The following is a 23,238-nucleotide window of genomic DNA, read 5'->3' as shown; positions in this document are numbered from 1 at the left end:
ACAATGTGGAAGGAAAAAATGAACATTTAACTTTTTTTTGCAAACATCTTAATTCAGAACCATTTTTTTTATTTTCACAAGTGTAAAAACAGAAATGTAACCATAAATTTTGTTATGCAATTTCTCCTGAATACGCCAATACCCCATATGTGGGGGTAAACCACTGTTAGGGCGCACCGCAGAACTTGGAAGTGAAGGAGCGCCGTTTGACTTTTTCAATGCAGAATTGGCTGGAATTGAGATCGGACGCCATGTCACGTTTAGAGAGCCCCTGATGTGCCTAAACAGTGGAAACTCCCCACAAGTGACACCATTTTGGAAACTAGACCCCTTAGAGGAACTTATCTAGATGTGTGGTGAGCACTTTGAACCCCCAAGTGCTTCACAGAAGTTTATAATGTAGAGCCGTGAAAAAAAAAATTGCATTTTTTCTACAAAAATGATCTTTTTGCCCAAAAATTTTTATTTTCACAAGAGTAACAGGAAAAAATTAGACCACTAAAGTTGTTGTGCAATTTCTCCTGAGTACGTCGATACCCAATATGTGGGGGTAAACCACTGTTTGGGCGCACCGCAGAGCTTGGAAGAGAAAGAGTGCCGTTTTACTTTTTCAATGTAGAATTGGCTGGAATTGAGATCGGACGCCATGTCGCGTTTGGAGAGCCCCTGATGTGCCTAAACAGTAGAAATCCCCCACAAGTGACCCCATTTTGGAAACTAGATCCCCCATGGAACTTATCTAGATGTGTGGTGAGAACCTTGAATGCCCAAGTGCTTCACAGAAGTTTATAATGCAGAGCTGTGAAAATAAAAAATATTTTTTTTTCCACAAAAAAGATTTTTTAGCCACCAAATTTTTATTTTCACAAGGGTAACAAGAGAAATTGGACCCCAAAAGTTGTTGTCCAATTTGTCCTGAGTATGCTGGTACCCCATATGTGGGGGTAAACCACTGTTTGGGCGCACGGCAGAGCTCGGAAGGAAGGAGCGCCTTTTTGGAATGCAGACTTTGATAGAATGGTCTGTGGGCATTATGTTGCGATTGCAGAGCCCCTGATGTACCTAAACTGTAGTAACTCCCCACAAGTGACCCCATTTTGGAAACTAGACCCCCAAGGAACTTATCTAGATGTGTGGTGAGAACTTTGAATGCCCAAGTGCTTCACAGAAGTTTAGAATGCAGAGTCGTGAAAATAAAAAAATTTTTTTTTTTCCACAAAAAAGATATTGTAGCCCCCAAGTTTTTATTTTCACAAGGGTAACAAGAGAAATTGGACAGCAATAGTTGTTGTCCAATTTATCCCGAGTACGCTGATGCACCATATGTGGGGGTAAACCACTGTTTGGGCGCACGGCAGAGCTCGGAATGGAAGGAGCGCCTTTTTGGAATGCAGACTTTGATAGAATAGTCTGTGGGCATTATGTTGCGATTGCAGAGCCCCTGATGTACCTAAACTGTAGAAATCCCCCACAAGTGACCCCATTTTGGAAACTAGACCCCCCACGGAACTTATCTAGATGTGTGGTGAGAACTTTGAATGCCCAAGTGCTTCACAGAAGTTTAGAATGCAGAGTCGTGAAAATAAAAAATATTTTTTTTTTCACAAAAAAGATTTTGTAGCCCCCAAGTTTTTATTTTCACAAGGGTAACAAGAGAAATTGGACCCCAGAAGTTGTTGTCCAATTTATCCCGAGTCTGCTGATGCCCCATATGTGGGGGTAACCCACTGTTTGGGCGCACGGCAGAGCTCAGAAGGGAGGGAGCACCATTTGACTTTTTGAGCGCAAAATTGGCTGTCGTGTTTGGAGACCCCCTGATGTACCTAAACAGTGGAAACCCCCCAATTCTAGCTCCAACCCTAACCCCAACACACCCCTAATGTCAACCCTAACCATAACCCTAATCAAAACCCTAAATCCAACACACCCCTAATCCTAATCTCAACCCTAACCTCAAACCTAACCCTAATCCCAATACTCCCCTAATCACAACCCTAACCTTAACCCTAATCCCAAACCTAACCCTAATCCCAAGCGTAACCCTAATGCCAACCCTAACCCTAATACCAACCCTAATCCAAACCCTAACCCTAATCCCAGCTCTAACCCTAACTTTAGCCCCAACCCTAGCCCTAACTTTAGCCCCAACCCTAACCCTAGCCCTAAGGCTACTTTCACACTTGCGTCGTTTGGCATTCCGTCGCAATCCGTCGTTTTGGACAAGAAACGGATCCTGCAAATGTGCCCGCAGGATGCGTTTTTTGCCCATAGACTTGTATTGCTGACGGATCGTGACGGATGGCCACACGTCGCGTCCGTCGTGCACTGGATCAGTTGTGTTTTGGCGGAGCGTCGGCACAAAAAAACGTTCAATGAAACGTTTTTTTGTACATCGCATCCGCCATTTCTGACCGCGCATGAGTGGCCGTAACTCCGCCCCCTCCTCCCCAGGACATAGATTGGGCAGCGGATGTGTTGAAAAACTACAGCTGCTGCCCACGTTGTGCACAATTTTCACAACGTGCGTCGGTATGTCGGGCCGACGCATTGCGACGGCCCCGTACCGACGTAAGTGTGAAAGAAGCCTAACCCTAAGTTTAGCCCCAACCCTAACCCTAAATTTAGCCCCAACCCTAACCCTAAATTTAGCCCCAACCCTAGCCCTAACCCTAGCCCTACCCCTAACCCTACCCCTAACCCTACCCCTACCCCTACCCCTAACCCTAACCCTACCCCTAACCCTACCCCTAACCCTACCCCTACCCCTAACCCTACCCCTAACCCTACCCCTACCCCTAACCCTACCCCTAACCCTACCCCTAACCCTACCCCTACCCCTAACCCTAACCCTAACCCTAACCCTACCCCTAACCCTACCCCTAACCCTACCCCTAACCCTAACCCTACCCCTAACCCTACCCCTAACCCTACCCCTAACCCTAATTTTTGCCCCAACTGCTGTTCTCCTGCCGGCCGGCAGATGGAGACAGATGGCGGGCGCACTGGGCATGCGTCCGCCATGTTCTGCTGCCGGCGGCCAGGAGGAGCAGCAAGAGGATGCAGGGACCTAGGTGAGTATGCTAGGGTCCCCGAATCCCCCTATTTCTCTGTCCTCTGATGTGCGATCACATCAGAGGACAGAGAATTACACTTTACTTTTTTTTTGCGGTCGCCGGTAAACAGTTAATTACTGGCGATCGCAAAACAGGGGTCGGTAATACCGACCCCGATCATGCTCTTTGGGGTCTTGGCTACCCCCGGCAGCCGAGACCCCAAAGATTCTCCCGGTGCCGGCCGGCGGGCGCACTGCGCATGCGCCCGCCATTTTGAAGATGGCAGCGCCCACCGGGAGACACGAGGAGCATCGGGGGAGCTAGGTGAGTATTGGGGGGCCACCTGGGACCCCTTTTCTCTGTCCTCCGATGTGCGATCACATCGGAGGACAGAGAAATTAAAAAGAGATCGCTTTTTTTTTTTTTTTTTGCGATCGCCGGTAAACGGTTAATTACCGGCGATCGCAAATGCGGGGTGGGTTAAAAACCCCCCGAATCATGTTCTCTGGGGTCTCGGCTACCCTCGGCAGCCGAGACCCCGGAGAAAATCGGCCTCTGGGGGGCGCTATGGACTTTTTCCACAGCGCCGTTAATTAACGGCGCTGTGGTTTAAGTACCCTTAGCGGCCGCCGTTAAAAGGCGTATCGGCGGTCGCTAAGGGGTTAAACCTAACTGAAAATTGTACAAACTGCTAATGTAATCAAGGTGACTGCTAACCAAAAAGGGACATCCAACACAGATGTAGAATATAAAATGATAGTAGTGCATGCACAGTTTAGTATAAGGCCAATAATTATTATTATAATACATAGATTATTCGATGATATATAATGCTCATTATGGAATCATATGGCTGGTAGTAAATATATAAATAGAAAGACAGCTCTTACATAGATTGAACAGTTGATTTGAGTGGTGTCCCCGCCGCCCCAACTCACATTTCCCGTCTTCTTCAGGAGACGTATGGTTAGCACCTAGTAGCACCGCCTTTTTGGAATTATCACTGATTGTATATGATTTTTGTAGCCAGCCAAGAGTGTTTAATTCTAGTTTGAGGGATTTTCATCCATTCTTCCTTGGAAAATTCTTCCAATTCTGTGAGATTCTTGGGTCGTCTTGCCTGCACTGCTATTTTGAGATCTAGCCACAGATTTTCAATGATGTTCAGATCAGAGCACTGTGAGGGCCATTGTAAAACCTTCAGCTTGTGACTTTTGAGGTCGTCTATTGTGGACTTTGATGTTTGTTAAGGAAAATTATCTACAGCTCTGCCAAAAAATTAGAGACCACTGCAAAATGTTCAGTTTGTCTGATTTTTCTCTTTATAGGTATATTTTTGAGTAAAATGTAAATTGTTCACTGACAACTAGTGATGAGCGAATATACTCGTTGTTCGGGTTTTCCAGAGCACACTTGGGTAATCTCCAAGTGTTTGTAACTGCTACTGATACTTTACAGCTACTAGCCAGCTTGATTACATGTGGGGATTCCCTAGCAACCAGGCAACCCCCACATGTACCCGAGCATCATTATTGCTGAGTTAAAATATTAGTATTGTTGCTTCTAAATGCTTATGAGCTTGTTTTGTTTGCATTATTTGAGGTCTGAAAGCACTGTTTTTTTTATTTTGACAATTTCTCCTTTTCAGAACAAAAATACAACATTTACTGCCTTGAAATTCGGAGACATGTTTTCAGAAGTTTATAGAATAAATGAACAATTTACATTGTACTAAAAAATGTACCTATAAAGAGAAAAATCAGACAACCTGAACATTTTGCAGTGGTCTCTTATTTTTTGCCAGAACTGTATGTGCTGTTGAAATCTGGTGGTGTGGAAAAGTGTTGGCTAATCCAGACTTATATATACCTACAAAAAGGCACCACACATTAATGATATGAAAAAGATCACTTTATTAAATGTCATAAAAACCGATCATAGTTGAAAGTAGCCCACAATGGGCAGCAAGTGAGAAACAACCACATACACAAGATAAAAAAGGGGGGACACCTGGCAAAAATCACAGGAATATATCCTAAAAATGGCTGACATAGTATACTAAGACACACCTGTTAAATGCTAAGTAAGCGTGAAAAAACATATATACATATAATACAATGATTATTGCATAGTTGTCACAGTACAGTGTTACACACCTCTGACATATGTAGTCATAATGAGGGAAGGGGTCAAATATGCCACCTAAATAAAGACAACAAGGACTGTGATAACCTATAAAGTAAAGTGCTACATCAGCTCATCATTTACCCAGTGGGATAAGTAGCCAGGCGTCCACCACACCCGACGCGCGTTTCGCAAGGAGTTGCTTCGTCCAGGGGTGGTGAAACGCTGGTGAGGTACCTTTTTAAAGAGAAAATAAAATCACATACAACAAACAGCTGTGGGAGGAGGCGCAAACACCGAGAAAACCAGATGTGACGGAGATAGTGACAACCGCTGCCATGGCAATGCTCAAAACAACCAAACAGAGGTTGACCAAAAATAATAATAATTAAAAATATATAGCGACACAGAAAAAAGCGTGAATTCATCCGCACATGCTGCCATAGTAAGTATGGAGCGCAGACAAAAAGTCCGCGATGTCAGCGTGATCCCATCTAAGAGCACTTCCGGGTAATCGCAAAAGGTGAAGTGAAGTAGGAACGAAAGTGCCGAGAACCGGAAGTGCCAGGGGTACAAAGTAAGTGCGCCGCGCTGTTTACAAATAGTAACCCAGCAACGAACGCATAAAAAAACCAATGGGGACGTGTGAAGAAAAGAGAAAAAATAATAAAATAAATAATAAAAAACCTATAGGAAGGAATACTTAGATGGTTATTGAGCAGAACAAATGCATATTAACATACCGGAGCGGCATTACATAAAATGTGAATGATGGGCAAACGCCCATATACATAAGATGAAAAGACATTCAGCACTATAATGTGACCATTTGAATAGGAATTAATAACACATAAAAGAATCACTTTAATATGAAAACAACGTATGCAACACTGTAATGTAAACGTGAATATAGCAATTAATAACAGCCAGAAAGATCTAAAAACACATGAAAAAATCACTTTAATGTAGAAACACCGTGACAGTGATAAAAGTCAGCTTGATAAGCTCTTTAGTTATAAATACTGAATAAAATACAGTGAGAACTCCGTAAAGTGGATAATGTGCCAAGAGGAAGGGGACCTTGATCCACAACCGAAGGGCTCCATAAAGTGGACATAGTGCCAAAGGGAATACAGAACAATCTACAGCCTAAATACAAAAAATACAAATGACATTATTAGACCAACGACACACACAACAGCTCAAACAGACGTTTATTTTAAAAAAACAACATAATTAAAAACAACCAAAACTATTGGAGGAAGGAAAGGAGATACACTAACCAATGTCAAATATGGGATGTATACAACTACAGAAAAGGCTGAAAACTATTATATTCATTCAATCCGAACGGGGATATGGTATTAAGTTTAAAGATCCATTTTGTTTCTTTCTGCGCTAAAAGGCGCTTCCAATTTCCCCCACGTGGGCCTATGAATACCCTATCGATGCCCTTGAATTTCAGGCCTGTAGCATCACAGTTATGTACCGCCTTAAAATGACGTGGGATAGATTTCAATGTCAGAGTTTCTTCCACATTCGCGGCTCCTTCTATGTCTAAAATGTGCTCCCGGACACGTCTTCGGAGCTCGCACGTTGTCATGCCCACGTAAATCAGGCCACATAAACAAGTGGCGTGATATACAACAGCCTTGGTGGTGCAATTGATGTTATGGGTAATCACATATTTCTTAGTTGAATCCGAGTTGACAAAATCCTTGGATTTCTCCACATTTTTACATGCCACGCATTTGCTGCAGGGGTAACAACCCCACGCAGGGCCTTTGGAACCAAAAATGAATTTAGATGTATCCCCCCTGTGGTAACTATGTACCAGATGATCGCGAAGATTACGGGATCTTCTATAGGTTACCGAAGGACCTTCCCCGATGAATCGGGAGAGAGTACTGTCAAGTGAAAGAATCGACCAATGCCTCCGTAAGATTTCAAACACCTCGTGACTACGGGAGTTATAGTCAAAAATTCATCGTACCTTGGTGTCAGTTGTTTTGTCCTCTTGTAGTTTATTTTGAAGGAGATCACTCCGATTGCTCAGCCGAGCTCGTGTATACGCCTGACAGATCGGTTTCCTGCCGTAGCCCCGCTCTCGAAACCTGCTACATAGATCTTCAGCCTGTCTTTCAAAAAGAATATTATTGGAACAAATTCGTTTGGCACACAAAAATTGACCTGTTGGAATATTGTCAAGTAAATGCCTAGGATGTTGAGAAGTGGCATGGAGTAGCGTGTTAGCTGTCGTCTTTTTCCGAAAAAGATCAGTCTGAATGTCACCTGCTTCATCAACTTTAATGAGAACATCCAAGAATTCAATTTCTTTTCTGCTGCTTTTATATGTCAACTTAATATTTAAGTTGTTCCTATTAAGATGATCAAAGAAGGAATGTAGATCTCTTTCTGACCCTTGCCAGACCACCAGCACATCATCGATAAAACGCCACCATGCTATCACACCTGAACAAAGGGCGTTAGGGTTAGACTGAAAGGTGTCCCTCTCCCACAGCCCCAGGAAGAGATTTGCATATGAGGGCGCACAAGACGCCCCCATAGCAGTCCCCTGGAGCTGCAGGAAGAGGGACTCCTTAAAGTAGAAAAAATTGTGGGTTAGTATGAAATTCAAGGCCTTAACAAGAAAGTCACTCAAGGCTGGATCACATCCACTGGTTTCCAGGAAAAATTGAGTAGCTTGTATTCCATCCTGGTGCCTGATTGACGTGTAGAGTGACTCCACGTCACACGTCACCAGGCACATATCTTCCTCAAGGTGGATGCCCTCAAGTTTCCTGAGAACATCAGTGGTATCCTTGAGGTAGGATGGAAGGGTCTCAACCAGAGGTTTCAGATGAAAATCAATAAGTTTACAGAGAGGGTCACAGATACTGTTAATCCCCGAGACAATTGGTCTACCAGGGGGGATCTTTGGGTCCTTATGTATCTTAGGCAATAAATATATTACCGCCACAGTTGGATTCTCTATCAGAAGACCCTCCATCTGTTTCATAGTGATCACGTCTTGTTCAAGTGCTTGCATAAGTAAGTCCTTCAGCTCCGATCTAAATTTCAAAAGAGGATTGAATGTCAACCGTTTATAGCATCTATTGTTATTGAGTTGTTTGAACATTTCCTTCTCATACAGCTCAATTGGCCATAAAACCACATTGCCACCTTTGTCCGAAGGTTTAATGATTACTGATTTCAAATTCTGCAGTTCCTTCAGAGCAACCCTTTCACGTGAGGTGAGGTTGTCTCTGTGGATAGACTCAGGAACATTATGAATGTCCCTGATTACTGATCGGACAAAGAGGTCAATTTCTGGGTATGTTGTAATCTGCGGAAATTTGGTTGATTTGGGAAGAAGATGGCTGGGAAATGTACCTTTTGGTGGATTCTCCGATTCCTCTGCCAGGTCCTCCAACATTCCAATGACTTGTGAGTCAGAAAATGTAGTTGGCATAGATATTTCCTCAGATTTAGAAAACATTTTTTTGAACGTCAATCTCCTAGCAAAAAGATGGAGATCTTTGACTGTTGAAAACCTGTCAAAACTAGAGGCAGGAGAGAAGGACAAGCCACGACTAAGTACGGACACGTGATCGACAGACAATGGTATTTCTGATAAATTAATTACCTTGAGGGAAGAGTTGGAATTCCCCTGGTCCCGAGTCACTTCTTTTTGTCTTCTATTCCTTGGTCTTTGGCCTTGATCAAATCGTCGTCGATTGAACCTAAGTGGATATCTCCGACTTCCAGTAGAAGATGTAGTTGACACTCCAGTTTGAGAGGCATCGGTCGATTCCATCACAGATGTATCTTTTTTATTTGTTTTCTTAATGTTTCACTTGAAGACCTGATTGGAATTTTTGTCTTCTAAGTCTCTCTGAAATTTTTTGGTTTTAGTACCAGATATCTGATTTTCCCAATCCAGCATGCTTTTCTCCATTTCTTTCTTAAAGATCTCCATCTCCTCTTTGGAACATTCCAAATTCAATTTCTTTTGTATTTCCCCAATCTCCACTTCCAATTCTTCCAATGTCTTGGTATTAATTTCAATTAAAATTCCCATAAAGGTAACAGAACATGTATTGCATGCAGTCTCCCAACGAGTGCGGAGACCATCATCAGTGACTGGGAAGGAAGGAAATACTTGAACTCTCAACCCACGAGGGGTAAGGCCCTTTTTAATGTAGTTCTCAAGTGTTACCTTGTTCCACCAAATCCGTGTACGTCGGTTTAGAAGGTTGGATAAGGTTTTCTTCAGGGCCGCCTTCTGAGCTGTATCCTGGATCTGTGGAGTCTCACCTGCAAAAATAGTCTGGGCACGTATAGTCCAGGACGCTTCTCTGCTCCTGAAATCCATATTGGATAGGGAAAAAACTAGAAAATAGAACAAAACATCAATAATGTAACCCACAGTGGTAAGCCACATACAATTGATATATACCTACAAAAAGGCACCACACATTAATGATATGAAAAAGATCACTTTATTAAATGTCATAAAAACCGATCATAGTTGAAAGTAGCCCACAATGGGCAGCAAGTGAGAAACAACCACATACAGTACACAAGATAAAAAAGGGGGGACACCTGGCAAAAATCACAGGAATATATCCTAAAAATGGCTGACATAGTATACTAAGACACACCTGTTAAATGCTAAGTAAGCGTGAAAAAACATATATACATATAATACAATGATTATTGCATAGTTGTCACAGTACAGTGTTACACACCTCTGACATATGTAGTCATAATGAGGGAAGGGGCCAAATATGCCACCTAAATAAAGACAACAAGGACTGTGATAACCTATAAAGTAAAGTGCTACATCAGCTCATCATTTACCCAGTGGGATAAGTAGCCAGGCGTCCACCACACCCGACGCGCGTTTTGCAAGGAGTTGCTTCGTCCAGGGGTGGTGGAACGCTGGTGAGGTACCTTTTTAAAGAGAAAATAAAATCACATACAACAAACAGCTGTGGGAGGAGGCGCAAACACCGAGAAAACCGGATGTGACGGAGGTAGTGACAACCGCTGCCATGGCAATGCTCAAAACAACCAAACGGAGGTTGACCGAAAATAATAATAATTAAAAATATATAGCGACACAGAAAAAAGCGTGAATTCATCCGCACATGCTGCCATAGTAAGTATGGAGCGCAGACAAAAAGTCCGCGATGTCAGCGTGATCCCATCTAAGAGCACTTCCGGGTAATCGCAAAAGGTGAAGTGAAGTAGGAATGAAAGTGCCGAGAACAGAAAGTGCCAGGGGTACAAAGTAAGTGCGCCGCTCTGTTTACAAATAGTAACCCAGCAACGAACGCATAAAAAAACCAATGGGGACGTGTGAAGAAAAGAGAAAAAATAATAAAATAAATAATAAAAAACCTATAGGAAGGAATACTTAGATGGTTATTGAGCAGAACAAATGCATATTAACATACCGGAGCGGCATTACATAAAATGTGAATGATGGGCAAACGCCCATATACATAAGATGAAAAGACATTCAGCACTATAATGTGACCATTTGAATAGGAATTAACAGGAATCTCTTCCTGGGGCTGTGGGAGATGGACACCTTTCAGTCTAACCCTAACGCCCTTTGTTCAGGTGTGATAGCATGGTGGCGTTTTATCGATGATGTGCTGGTGGTCTGGCAAGGGTCAGAAAGAGATCTACATTCCTTCTTTGATCATCTTAATAGGAACAACTTAAATATTAAGTTGACATATAAAAGCAGCAGAAAAGAAATTGAATTCTTGGATGTTCTCATTAAAGTTGATGAAGCAGGTGACATTCAGACTGATCTTTTTCGGAAAAAGACGGCAGCTAACACGCTACTCCATGCCACTTCTCAACATCCTAGGCATTTACTTGACAATATTCCAACAGGTCAATTTTTGCGTGCAAAACGAATTTGTTCCAATAATATTCTTTTTGAAAGACAGGCTGAAGATCTATGTAGCAGGTTTCGAGAGCGGGGCAACAGCAGGAAACCGATCTGTCAGGCGTATACACGAGCTTGGCTGAGCAATCGGAGTGATCTCCTTCAAAATAAACTACAAGAGGACAAAACAACTGTCACCAAGGTACGATGTATTTTTGACTATAACTCCCGTAGTCACAAGGTGTTTGAAATCTTACGGAGGCATTGGTCGATTCTTTCACTTGACAGTACTCTCTCTGATTCATCGGGGGAAGGTCCTTCGGTAACCTATAGAAGAGCCCGTAATCTTCGCGATCATCTGGTACATAGTTACCACAGGGGGGATACATCTAAATTCATTTTTGGTTCCAAAGGCCCTGCGTGGGGTTGTTACCCCTGCAGCAAATGCGTGGCATGTAAAAATGTGGAGAAATCCAAGGATTTTGTCAACTCGGATTCAACTAAGAAATATGTGATTACCCATAACATCAATTGCACCACCAAGGGTTTTGTATATCACGCCACTTGTTTATGTGGCCTGATTTACGTGGGCATGACAACGCGCGAGCTCCGAAGACGTGTCCGGGAGCACATTTTAGACATAGAAGGAGCCGCGAATGTGGAAGATACTCTGACATTGAAATCTATCCTACGTCATTTTAAGGCGGTACATAACTGTGATGCTACAGGCCTGAAATTCAAGGGCATCGATAGGGTATTCATAGGCCCACGTGGGGGAAATTGGAAGCGCCTTTTAGCGCAGAAAGAAACAAAATGGATCTTTAAACTTAATACCATATCCCCGTTCGGATTGAATGAATATAATAGTTTTCAGCCTTTTCTGTAGTTGTATACATTTCCTTCCTCCAATAGTTTTGGTTGTTTTTAATTATGTTGTTTTTTTAAAATAAACGTCTGTTTGAGCTGTTGTGTGTGTCGTTGGTCTAATAATGTCATTTGTATTTTTTGTATTTAGGCTGTAGATTGTTCTGTATTCCCTTTGGCACTATGTCCACTTTATGGAGCCCTTCGGTTGTGGATCAAGGTCCCCTTCCTCTTGGCACATTATCCACTTTACGGAGTTCTCACTGTATTTTATTCAGTATTTATAACTAAAGAGCTTATCAAGCTGACTTTTATCACTGTCACGGTGTTTCTACATTAAAGTGATTTTTTCATGTGTTTTTAGATCTTTCTGGCTGTTATTAATTGCTATGTTCACGTTTACATTACAGTGTTGCATACGTTGTTTTCATATTAAAGTGATTCTTTTATGTGTTATTAATTCCTATTCAAATGGTCACATTATAGTGCTGAATGTCTTTTCATCTTATGTATATGGGCGTTTGCCCATCATTCACATTTTATGTAATGCCGCTCCGGTATGTTAATATGCATTTGTTCTGCTCAATAACCATCTAAGTATTCCTTCCTATAGGTTTTTTATTATTTATTTTATTATTTTTTCTCTTTTCTTCACACGTCCCCATTGGTTTTTTTATGCGTTCGTTGCTGGGTTACTATTTGTAAACAGCGCGGCGAACTTACTTTGTACCCCTGGCACTTCCTGTTCTCGGCACTTTCATTCCTACTTCACTTCACCTTTTGCGATTACCCGGAAGTGCTCTTAGATGGGATCACGCTGACATCGCAGACTTTTTGTCTGCGCTCCATGCTTACTATGGCAACATGTGCGGATGAATTCACACTTTTTTCTGTGTCGCTATATATTTTTAATTATTATTATTTTCGATCAACCTCCGTTTGGTTGTTTTGAGCATTGCCATGGCAGCGGTTGTCACTACCTCCGTCACATCCGGTTTTCTCGGTGTTTGCGCCTCCTCCCACAGCTGTTTGTTGTATGTGATTTTATTTTCTCTTTAAAAAGGTACCTCACCAGCGTTTCACCACCCCTGGACGAAGCAACTCCTTGCGAAACGCGCGTCGGGTGTGGTGGACGCCTGGCTACTTATCCCACTGGGTAAATGATGAGCTGATGTAGCACTTTACTTTATAGGTTATCACAGTCCTTGTTGTCTTTATTTAGGTGGCATATTTGACCCCTTCCCTCATTATGACTACATATGTCAGAGGTGTGTAACACTGTACTGTGACAACTATGCAATAATCATTGTATTATATGTATATATGTTTTTTCACGCTTACTTAGCATTTAACAGGTGTGTCTTAGTATACTATGTCAGCCATTTTTAGGATATATTCCTGTGATTTTTGCCAGGTGTCCCCCCTTTTTTATCTTGTGTATGTGGTTGTTTCTCACTTGCTGCCCATTGTGGGCTACTTTCAACTATGATCGGTTTTTATGACATTTAATAAAGTGATCTTTTTCATATCATTAATGTGTGGTGCCTTTTTGTAGGTATATATCAATTGTATGTGGCTTACCACTGTGGGTTACATTATTGGTGTTTTAATCCAGACTTATGTCATTTTTATGAGAGTGAGTCTGTCAGCATTCTCAGTTGTCAGGCGACAGTGCCTGTCTGTTATGACCTTCACGATGACACTAAAAGCCTGCTCAGACAAGACGCTAGTGGTAGGGCAGCGCAAGGCATAAAGGAACAGCTCATGTCAGGTGTCCAGCTTTGAGACCCAATAGTTGCAAGTTGCAGAGGAAGTAGGGAATACGCTGGTTTCGTTGGCCAGGTATCACTTGACCATCTTTAAAAAAATTTCTCTCCTTGTCAAAAATATCTGGTCATCAGGCACTGTACACAGGGCTGGAAATGAAATTGTCACATGCCTTTGACAGTGTACTCGTGCCTCTGCTGTGTGTCCCCCTCGCCTCTGCTCCTTGGTTGGGCAAGATAGATTTCCCCCTGCTGCTAGCATAGTCTGATGTGAATTTTTTCAACTTATTTTCCACAATGGTGGTCTGGTAGCAACATTTTAGAAAATCTCTCAACCTCAGGATTAAGAGATGCAAAGTTCTAGTGGTAGCATGGATCTAGCAGAGTGAATAACCAGTACTCTTTTATGGCCAAGGGGAATGTAACATGAGGGTCACGGGAAAGGCAGCAGTACATAAATTTGGCCACCTATGTCAAGCTCCATACAGCCAAAACGTCTCTGTCTCCACTATGATGACGACTCTCCATCGCCTCCTCCTTCTCTTCCTCCTCATTTCAATCCTCAGACCATCCATGTAGGAGAGGCGGGATGAAGATTGTGTAGCTACTAGTTGTGCTAGCCACCAGGTACTGATCCTCCTCTTCATCATCCTTAGCCTCCACCTCCTCATTGTTACCCAATCCACACTGAGCACATGAGATGAGGCTAGGCTGGTTAGAATCTCTCTGTGTTATGTCTTTAATTCCATCCTCACCTGGTCCACATCCAAAGCTTCATGTCTGATTGAAAGCAGCGACTATTTAAATAGGCACAAAAGCGGGATCGCTGCTCACCATTTTTGTGGAATCCTGAAAGTCTTGGAGAACCATATCCATACCCACTCTTCAGTTAGGTGCAGAGGCTGACCAGAATACAGATGTGCGTGTTTGAGCTTTTAGTCAACCACTGGCCTCTGTTGCTCACAAAGCCTTGTCAGCATGTGCAGTGTGGAGTTCCAGCGAGCGATGACGTCTCACACCAGTTGGTGAGCTGGCACTTGCATGCACTGCCAGTGCGACCGCAACTGTAGCAGACTTGCAGTAATGGGCACTGATGTGGTGTACCTTGATTAGACATTCTGACAAATCTTTGAAGGTTTTCAGAAACTGCTGAACTACCTAGTTGAGCACACTTGCCAAGCATGGTACGAGTGTGAGTTTGCCTAGCTTCACAGCCAACATCAGGTTGCGTCTATTATCACACACGACCTTGCCTGGTTGGAGGTTTAGGGGCAAAACCCACAGATCTGTCTGGTCTGTTGTTCTTTTAAATAACTCTGCCACAGGGTGTGGTTTGTCTCCTAGACAAATTTGTTTCAGCTGAGCCTGCTGCCACATTGCTGAGTCGGTGCTGCAGAGCTTCCAGCTGATGTTGACAATGTGCTCTGAGATAGCACATTGGAGATGGGGGATGAGGAGAAACAAGAAGGAGTGCAGGAACTGCTGTAGGAGGTGGAGGAGAACAGTAATGGAGCTAATTTTAACACTTTTTTGTAGTTCAAAAAATTCACCATAGAACATGTGAACTGTATGGCTAAGAAATCTAAGACTGCAAAAAATTGTAACACTTTTTTCAGTTTTACAGGTCACAGGAAATGTCCCCCAGACCATAGAATAGTGTATGGATAAAAACTGTAATGCAGCCAATTTTTTATCGTTTTTTTATCGTGTTAGATGATATTACAGAAATTTGCCCCAGACCACAGAATAGTGTATGGGTGCGAAATGTAATCCAGCTTATTTTTAATGCCTGTTTAAGTGTTAGATATCACGGAAATGTACCACAGAACACGTGAAACAGTATGGCTGAGAAATTTAAGCCTAAAAAATTTGTAATGCTTTTTTTCAGTTTTATAGAAAACAGGAAATGTACCCTAGACTATGGAATAGTGTTGTTAGGGGTCGAGTTCCCGCCTCTGCACAGGGGGAATCTCGGACCATCTCTGCTGCGGTCTCCCATTTTTCTTCTGCCGTAGTGGAGCCTGCTCGGTGGAGACATTGGTCCCAGCGTCTTGCTCAGTCTCACTCTGTGCAAAGGGTTACTGCTGCTTTTCGAGCTTCTGCCATTGAAGCCAGTGCTGGGCAGCGGCGAGCAGACGCTTTTGGGACTAAGTCATTTTTCCCTTCTGAGCATGCCCAGGGCAAGATCTCCCATTGGAGATCGAGGGTCACATGCTCAGATACTGTAGCAGATCCCATTGGTCCTCCAGGAAGGTCCTGAAGGTGCTCAACTTCTGTGGCAGCCTCCCATTGGTCCTTCTGGGAAGGTCCTGTACATGCTGCATCTATAAAAGGTTCGCATGACCGCACGGCCATGCGCTAGTGTACATTTGTATACGTGTGTGTGTTGATGAGTGCAAGTCGTTCTTTAAAATCCCCTCCCTTGTGTATGACTGTTCGCATATGGTGTATGGCTGCAATCTAGCGCCCGGCTGAACTGTCAGCATTATAACACATGAAACAGTGTCTACTGCTGTGACCGCGAGTGCGGCGCCACGCGCCATTAGAGAGCTTCCTTAGCCCAAGTCTGGGTGGTTAGTGGCGTCTGCCAGTACGGTACAGCTCGCACTCTTGTGCTCAAAATTATTATTTCAATTTATCTCTTACACCCAGTAGCGGTGTCGAGCGCAAGTAGTCTAGACGGACTCTAATCCCGAGTCTTGGGACTGAGTTCGGTGACTCCTTGCTTGCGCTCTTTGTTCGGTACCGCGGCCCTGTGACTTAACAGAGTTCGCTTCCACCGCCATATAGCGCTGCCATTTGCTAGCAGCAGGTTCTCTCCTGCACGGTGGACCCCGGACTGCGAACGCACCTAATAACATCTCACTATTTACTCAGTGCATTCCGCCAGTCCTAACAAATTTAGATAAAGCACAAATGTGGATGAAAATGCAGTCACCAACATATTAGGACAAACCCACTAAGGGTATCTCTATATCTATAGTTAGGCGGGACAACGATAAGGACCATACTGGACAAACTGCACAATTGTAACCAAAAGCAACGAGAAGAAAAAAGCAGCAAATAGTCCAAAGTGATGAAAATATATAGAAACTTTTTATTAAATGACACCAGATAAAAACATGACAAAGGGATAAAATAATCCCTGCACTACACAGAGCATGTAAGCATTGGACAGGTGATAGGTATCCACATAATACAGGTATACACAAAGACTACCCTAAGAGCACAGCTCATATGTAATAGAAGCCATGCAGGAGTGGCCCATTGTAACTGAATAACCTGAAAGACCATATGGTACAAGTAATTATGGCCACATCCATGCATAACAGAGTATATACATACCGGGTAGAAGTGGAGAATCTTATGTATAAGCAGACACCGCACACCTGTCCCCCCCTTCGACGCGCGTTTCGGCTTCTGCCTTTCTCAAGGGGTATGTTAGTGACAGGCTGGGTGGAGTATAAAAAGGAGGGGGCACATAATGATTGGGCAAAGTCTAAATGACCGACCAATAGTGGCGAGGAGTACCTGATGACAGTGTGGAACCTAATGGATCCGCTCCCACAACACCTGGGCGCCACGCCGCAGCAGCCACATGGGGCCCCATGTGCTACCACAGCGATGGCGCCATGATGGCAGGGCAGAATCAATACTTCCGGATCGCCAGAGTGTCGCACGTCATCCGCGCATGCGCATATCGCCTCAGTCGGCCATCTTCAAGAAGTCCGGAGGAACATGCACTAGTGGCCGCATAGAAGAAAAACAAAGCGTCCGCGCATTCGCGGAACGCATACATCGGACATCTTAAAAGAGACCAGCCGAGGAACACATTGTGTAACCATTTACTGGAGGACCACAATGTACTTAGCGAAATGGCCATAGTATACAGGCCTACAACTCAGGTACTAGGGAAAACCTTAGATATAGTAAGTGGGTAACATCCATGGCATAAAAATACTATCTTAACAACTTTATATTATACGTATATAGATAGGGAAACCCAGGTTACTACATCAAACCGGTGTAAATAAGAAACGCTATAGGTAAACAATGTGCATCAATATAGGTTGGATATATGGTGTGATATGCACTAAACGTACAGTCAGTCCACTTAGGGTCATTAAAGGTCAAAAAAGGCTGTGCCCTAATTCAAAAGAAAAAACAAACAGTATATACATATATAAGAATAGCACAATTATTAAAGTTGACTACGGAGAACCCCCCAGTTTTTGGACCGCATCCCATATGGGAAAGTACACTAAAGAGTAACCTAAACACAACAAAATTTATATCTATCAAGGAAAAATGCGAGAGGAAAAAATATCCGCCGAAGTACATCAAGATGAAATTTCTTGAGTGGCCCATTTCAGTGGTTGTCTCATCGGCTGGAAGAATATGTAGAATTGCATGACGACTCCTTAGGATGTTCATAGGGAAGTCAATGATAGATCATCCTCTCGTGCCCAACACATCAGTACTAAAGAATAAGAAAACACCCATTAAAATCACATAAAATAAAATACATGCGGAGGTGCATGCAGAGATACTAGCAGCAGTAGCCAGTGGACTATAAGAATGGGGCGAATGAAATATTCTCATTCAGGCCCTCCGGGTGGGTAGTCCGGAGACGCCAAATCCATCGCGTCTCCAGCATACCAAGTTTCTTTGAAAGCTGGCCCCCCTGATGTTAATACGTAGTGCGTCAATCCCCCTAACTCTTAGCAAGGTTGCATCACATCCGTGATGCTCCCAGAAATGTCTGGGCAGCGTTTTAAGCATAGATGGGTCCGTGTGGTCACGTGCCGCCTGGATACCAAGAACATGCTCCCGAATGCGGACTTTTAATTGACGAGTAGTCAATCCTACATAAATAAGTCCGCAGGGGCAGGTGGCATAATAGATGACATACCGTGTAGTACACGTAATATGTGTTCTAATGGAATATACCCTAGCACCCTTTGAATCAACAAATGTGTCACAGGTATCCATATTAGGGCAGGCGACACAGTGGCCACACGGACTACATCCAGCCTTTGGGTCCACCCTCAAAATTGGCCAGGCTCTCTCCAGAGTCTGCCGTATCTGATTAGATTGAAGACTAAAAGTAGTAATAAACCTAGTTTTTCCACTAGCATCATCTGAAGATTGATTAGCGTGACCATAGATAAGGCTATCACGGGAGGTGTGTTTCGCTCTTAAATAGGCTCTTTTTATGGACATACCGCTGTACACATACCGTGTACTACACGGTATGTCATCTATTATGCCACCTGCCCCTGCGGACTTATTTATGTAGGATTGACTACTCGTCAATTAAAAGTCCGCATTCGGGAGCATGTTCTTGGTATCCAGGCGGCACGTGACCACACGGACCCATCTATGCTTAAAACGCTGCCCAGACATTTCTGGGAGCATCACGGATGTGATGCAACCTTGCTAAGAGTTAGGGGGATTGACGCACTACGTATTAACATCAGGGGGGGCCAGCTTTCAAAGAAACTTGGTATGCTGGAGACGCGATGGATTTGGCGTCTCCGGACTACCCACCCGGAGGGCCTGAATGAGAATATTTCATTCGCCCCATTCTTATAGTCCACTGGTTACTGCTGCTAGTATCTCTGCATGCACCTCCGCATGTATTTTATTTTATGTGATTTTAATGGGTGTTTTCTTATTCTTTAGTACTGATGTGTTGGGCACGAGAGGATGATCTATCATTGACTTCCCTATGAACATCCTAAGGAGTCGTCATGCAATTCTACATATTCTTTCCCATATGGGATGCGGTCCAAAAACTGGGGGGTTCTCCGTAGTCAACTTTAATAATTGTGCTATTCTTATATATGTATATACTGTTTGTTTTTTCTTTTGAATTAGGGCACAGCCTTTTTTGACCTTTAATGACCCTAAGTGGACTGACTGTACATTTAGTGCATATCACACCATATATCCAACCTATATTGATGCACATTGTTTACCTATAGCGTTTTTTATTTACACCGGTTTGATGTAGTAACCTGGGTTTCCCTATCTATATACGTATAATATAAAGTTGTTAAGATAGTATTTTTATGCCATGGATGTTACCCACTTACTATATCTAAGGTTTTCCCTAGTACCTGAGTTGTAGGCCTGTATACTATGGCCATTACGCTAAGTACATTGTGGTCCTCCAGTAAATGGTTACACAATGTGTTCCTCGGCTGGTCTCTTTTAAGATGTCCGATGTATGTGTTCCGCGCATGCGCGGACGCTTTGTTTTTCTTCTATGCGGCCACTAGTGCATGTTCCTCCGGACTTCTTGAAGATGGCCGACTGAGGCGATATGCGCATGCGCGGATGACGTGCGATGCTCTGGCGATCCGGAAGTATTGATTCTGTCCTGCCATCATGGCGCCATCGCTGTGGTAGCACATGGGGCCCCATGTGGCTGCTGCGGCGTGGCGCCCAGGTGTTGTGGGAGCGGATCCATTAGGTTCCACACTGTCATCAGGTACTCCTCGCCACTATTGGTCGGTCATTTAGACTTTGCCCAATCATTATGTGCCCCCTCCTTTTTATACTCCACCCAGCCTGTCACTAACATACCCCTTGAGAAAGGCAGAAGCCGAAACGCGCGTCGAAGGGGGGGACAGGTGTGCGGTGTCTGCTTATACATAAGATTCTCCACTTCTACCCGGTATGTATATTCTTTGTTATGCATGGATGTGGCCATAATTACTTGTACCATATGGTCTTTCAGGTTATTCAGTTACAATGGGCCACTCCTGCATGGCTTCTATTACATATGAGCTGTGCTCTTAGGGTAGTCTTTGTGTATACCTGTATTATGTGGATACCTATCACCTGTCCAATGCTTACATGCTCTGTGTAGTGCAGGGATTATTTTATCCCTCTGTCATGTTTTTATCTGGTGTCATTTAATAAAAAGTTTCTATATATTTTCATCACTTTGGACTATTTGCTGCTTTTTTCTTCTCGTTGCTTTCAGTCCTAACAAATGTATTGATGAGAACTGTAATCCAGACAATTATTTTTAACGCTTTTTTGCAGTATTAGGTAATATCACAGAAATTTATTCCAAACCACAGAATAGTGTATGGGTGAGAAATGTAATCCAGCTAAATTTTTTAAAGAATTTATTTCAGTTTTATAGATCATAGAAATGTAACCCAGACCATGTAATACTGTACGGCTGAGAAATTTAAACCTGCAAAATTTTTAAACGCTTTTTTGGAGTGTTGTGTATATATATATAAAAAAAATTAATCCAGAACACAGAATAGTGTATGTGTAAGAAATTGAACCCAGGGAAATGTTTTAATGATTCTCGATGGATCAAAACATATTCAATTTTTTCATGCCCCCCCCTTTAAAAAAATGTAGCTATATATTTGGACTGCACAGTTGTAATCCCTGTCTACAGATTGGATTCTGTCACTCTCCCTGCACCTGCAACTCTCTCTCCCTCCCTAACATAAATGCAGAATGCAGATACAAACAGCAAAGCAAACGATTAGCCCTTAAAAGACATGTTAGTATGATGGCTCAGCTTCAGCACCAGTTCCAACACTACAGGCCTCTGATTCTTTAGTCTTTGCACACACAGACCTAGGCAAGCACTTTCCCCCTCCAATGCAAAGTGTCACAGAGCTGTGCAATGGCGTCAGTGTGCCGAGCCATATAGCGGCTGTTCTTTTATAACCTCCGATGATGTCACACGGCCAGCCAATCACAGTAATACCACAAGATGGCTACGGCATTACAGTGATGTGCAGGCAATCCTTGCATGCTTATTGGCTGTGTAACAGGCACCAAAAATGCGGGGCAGGGATTTAAGTTTTAAATAGAGCACCACCCATTACTCACTGGGTAACAAGTACTTCCAAGCACCATGATAGCATGTTCGCTCATCTCTAATCATTTCATCATCAACTTGCTTAATTGTTCACAATAACAGGGTTGTCCAAACTTTTACATGCCACTGTATATTGGCATATGAATTGAAATAAAAAGCTCAGTTTAAGTCAGTGACTTCGTCTTCCATTGTGGTTATTGTTCAGTTGATTTTATATTGAGAAACATGGTATTCTACCAATAATAATTTTCCATCTCATAGAGTCATCTGATGTTCAATATTTCATATGACTAACTGATATAGTTGCACTCTATAACACTATAGCATGCAAATATGAAATATATGAAATTGGAATTGCTTTACTGCTCTATAAAATAGGAAAAACAAAGATACTTAGCACATAGATTGGCCAATTCATGAGTGCCCAGCAGCCTAGACAAGGTGATCCTCTTTGCTGGGAACCTAACCTACTGTGATTCCTCTCTTGGGCTGATAGCCTACATTTATATGGGTAGGTAGGATCCTACTATGATTGGAAGTGATGATCAGTCTTTGATGTTTGTATGCATAGGTCCTCTGACTGAGCACTCCACCCATCATCCAATGGCGATTTTAATCACAGCAAGATGCTACCTATCCTTATAAATGTTGGCTATCACCCCAGGAGCAGAAGAACATTGGGTTAGGTTCCAAGCAAAGAAGATCGCCTTGTCGTTGCTGCTGAGCACACATGAATTGGCTAATTTATGTGCTAAGTATATTTGTTTTTGCCAATTTTCTAAAGCAGTAATACAATTTCAATTTCATATATTTCATGTTTGCATGCTATAGTGTTACAGAGTGTAACTTTGTTTGTTAGTTATATATCCAGATGGTTACTCTTAGTATGCACCTGTTCACACCTATTCTCTGTTTGGAAGTGAAAATCAATCATTGAAATTAATATTTCATAAGAGACCAATTGCCAAGAATCGGAACCACAGCATAGAATATTTTGGTCAATTGTTGGGTGAAATTGGAAAGCTTTAAAGTGAGCGCCCAGTTTAAGTAAAAAAAAATCAAATATCTTATTAGGGAATTCAGATTTAAATAAGAAAAACCCTGTCATAATATCCTGTTGTTTGTCACTCCGATATTCCACAATGACAAGTGATTGTCCTAAGTAAAGGTCTCCTAGCTCAGAGGAGAGTCCTGCATGGGTGTATGAGACCCGCCCCCGATTACTTCAGTATGCGTTAATAAGATGTATTACAAAGAATTGTTTATCTTTTGTTTATAGACTACTTTTTTTAGCAGAATTGTGAAGGAGAAGGATAGCGATAGGTGTTTAGTGCCCTGTAGGTAAATGTAGCTTTTCCAATCTGCTCTCTTTTCTTGTTGGGATTGTATTTCCGCAATAAAAAATATATTTTTTCTTCTCTTTATGCAATTTGCTTCTTTCGGTAATTTCTTTTCTCTTTCTCGCCTCTGATAGTCTAGACACTTAATATTTGTAAAACTTCTCATGCAGTACAGTTCAGTGCTCAGTCTTCCGCTGAAATAGCAGCCATGGTGTTATCTGCCCCCTGTTGTTATTTGAATATGAATGCTTATATTATCAGACCATCTGAGGACTTCCAGGAGATGGTATTTACAATGTTATTATCATCTCAGGATTGATTA

This window comes from Ranitomeya imitator, chromosome 5, assembly GCF_032444005.1.
Source record: "Ranitomeya imitator isolate aRanImi1 chromosome 5, aRanImi1.pri, whole genome shotgun sequence".
In the NCBI taxonomy this organism is placed as follows: domain Eukaryota; kingdom Metazoa; phylum Chordata; class Amphibia; order Anura; family Dendrobatidae; genus Ranitomeya; species Ranitomeya imitator.
Note: the sequence above shows the minus strand (reverse complement) of the source record.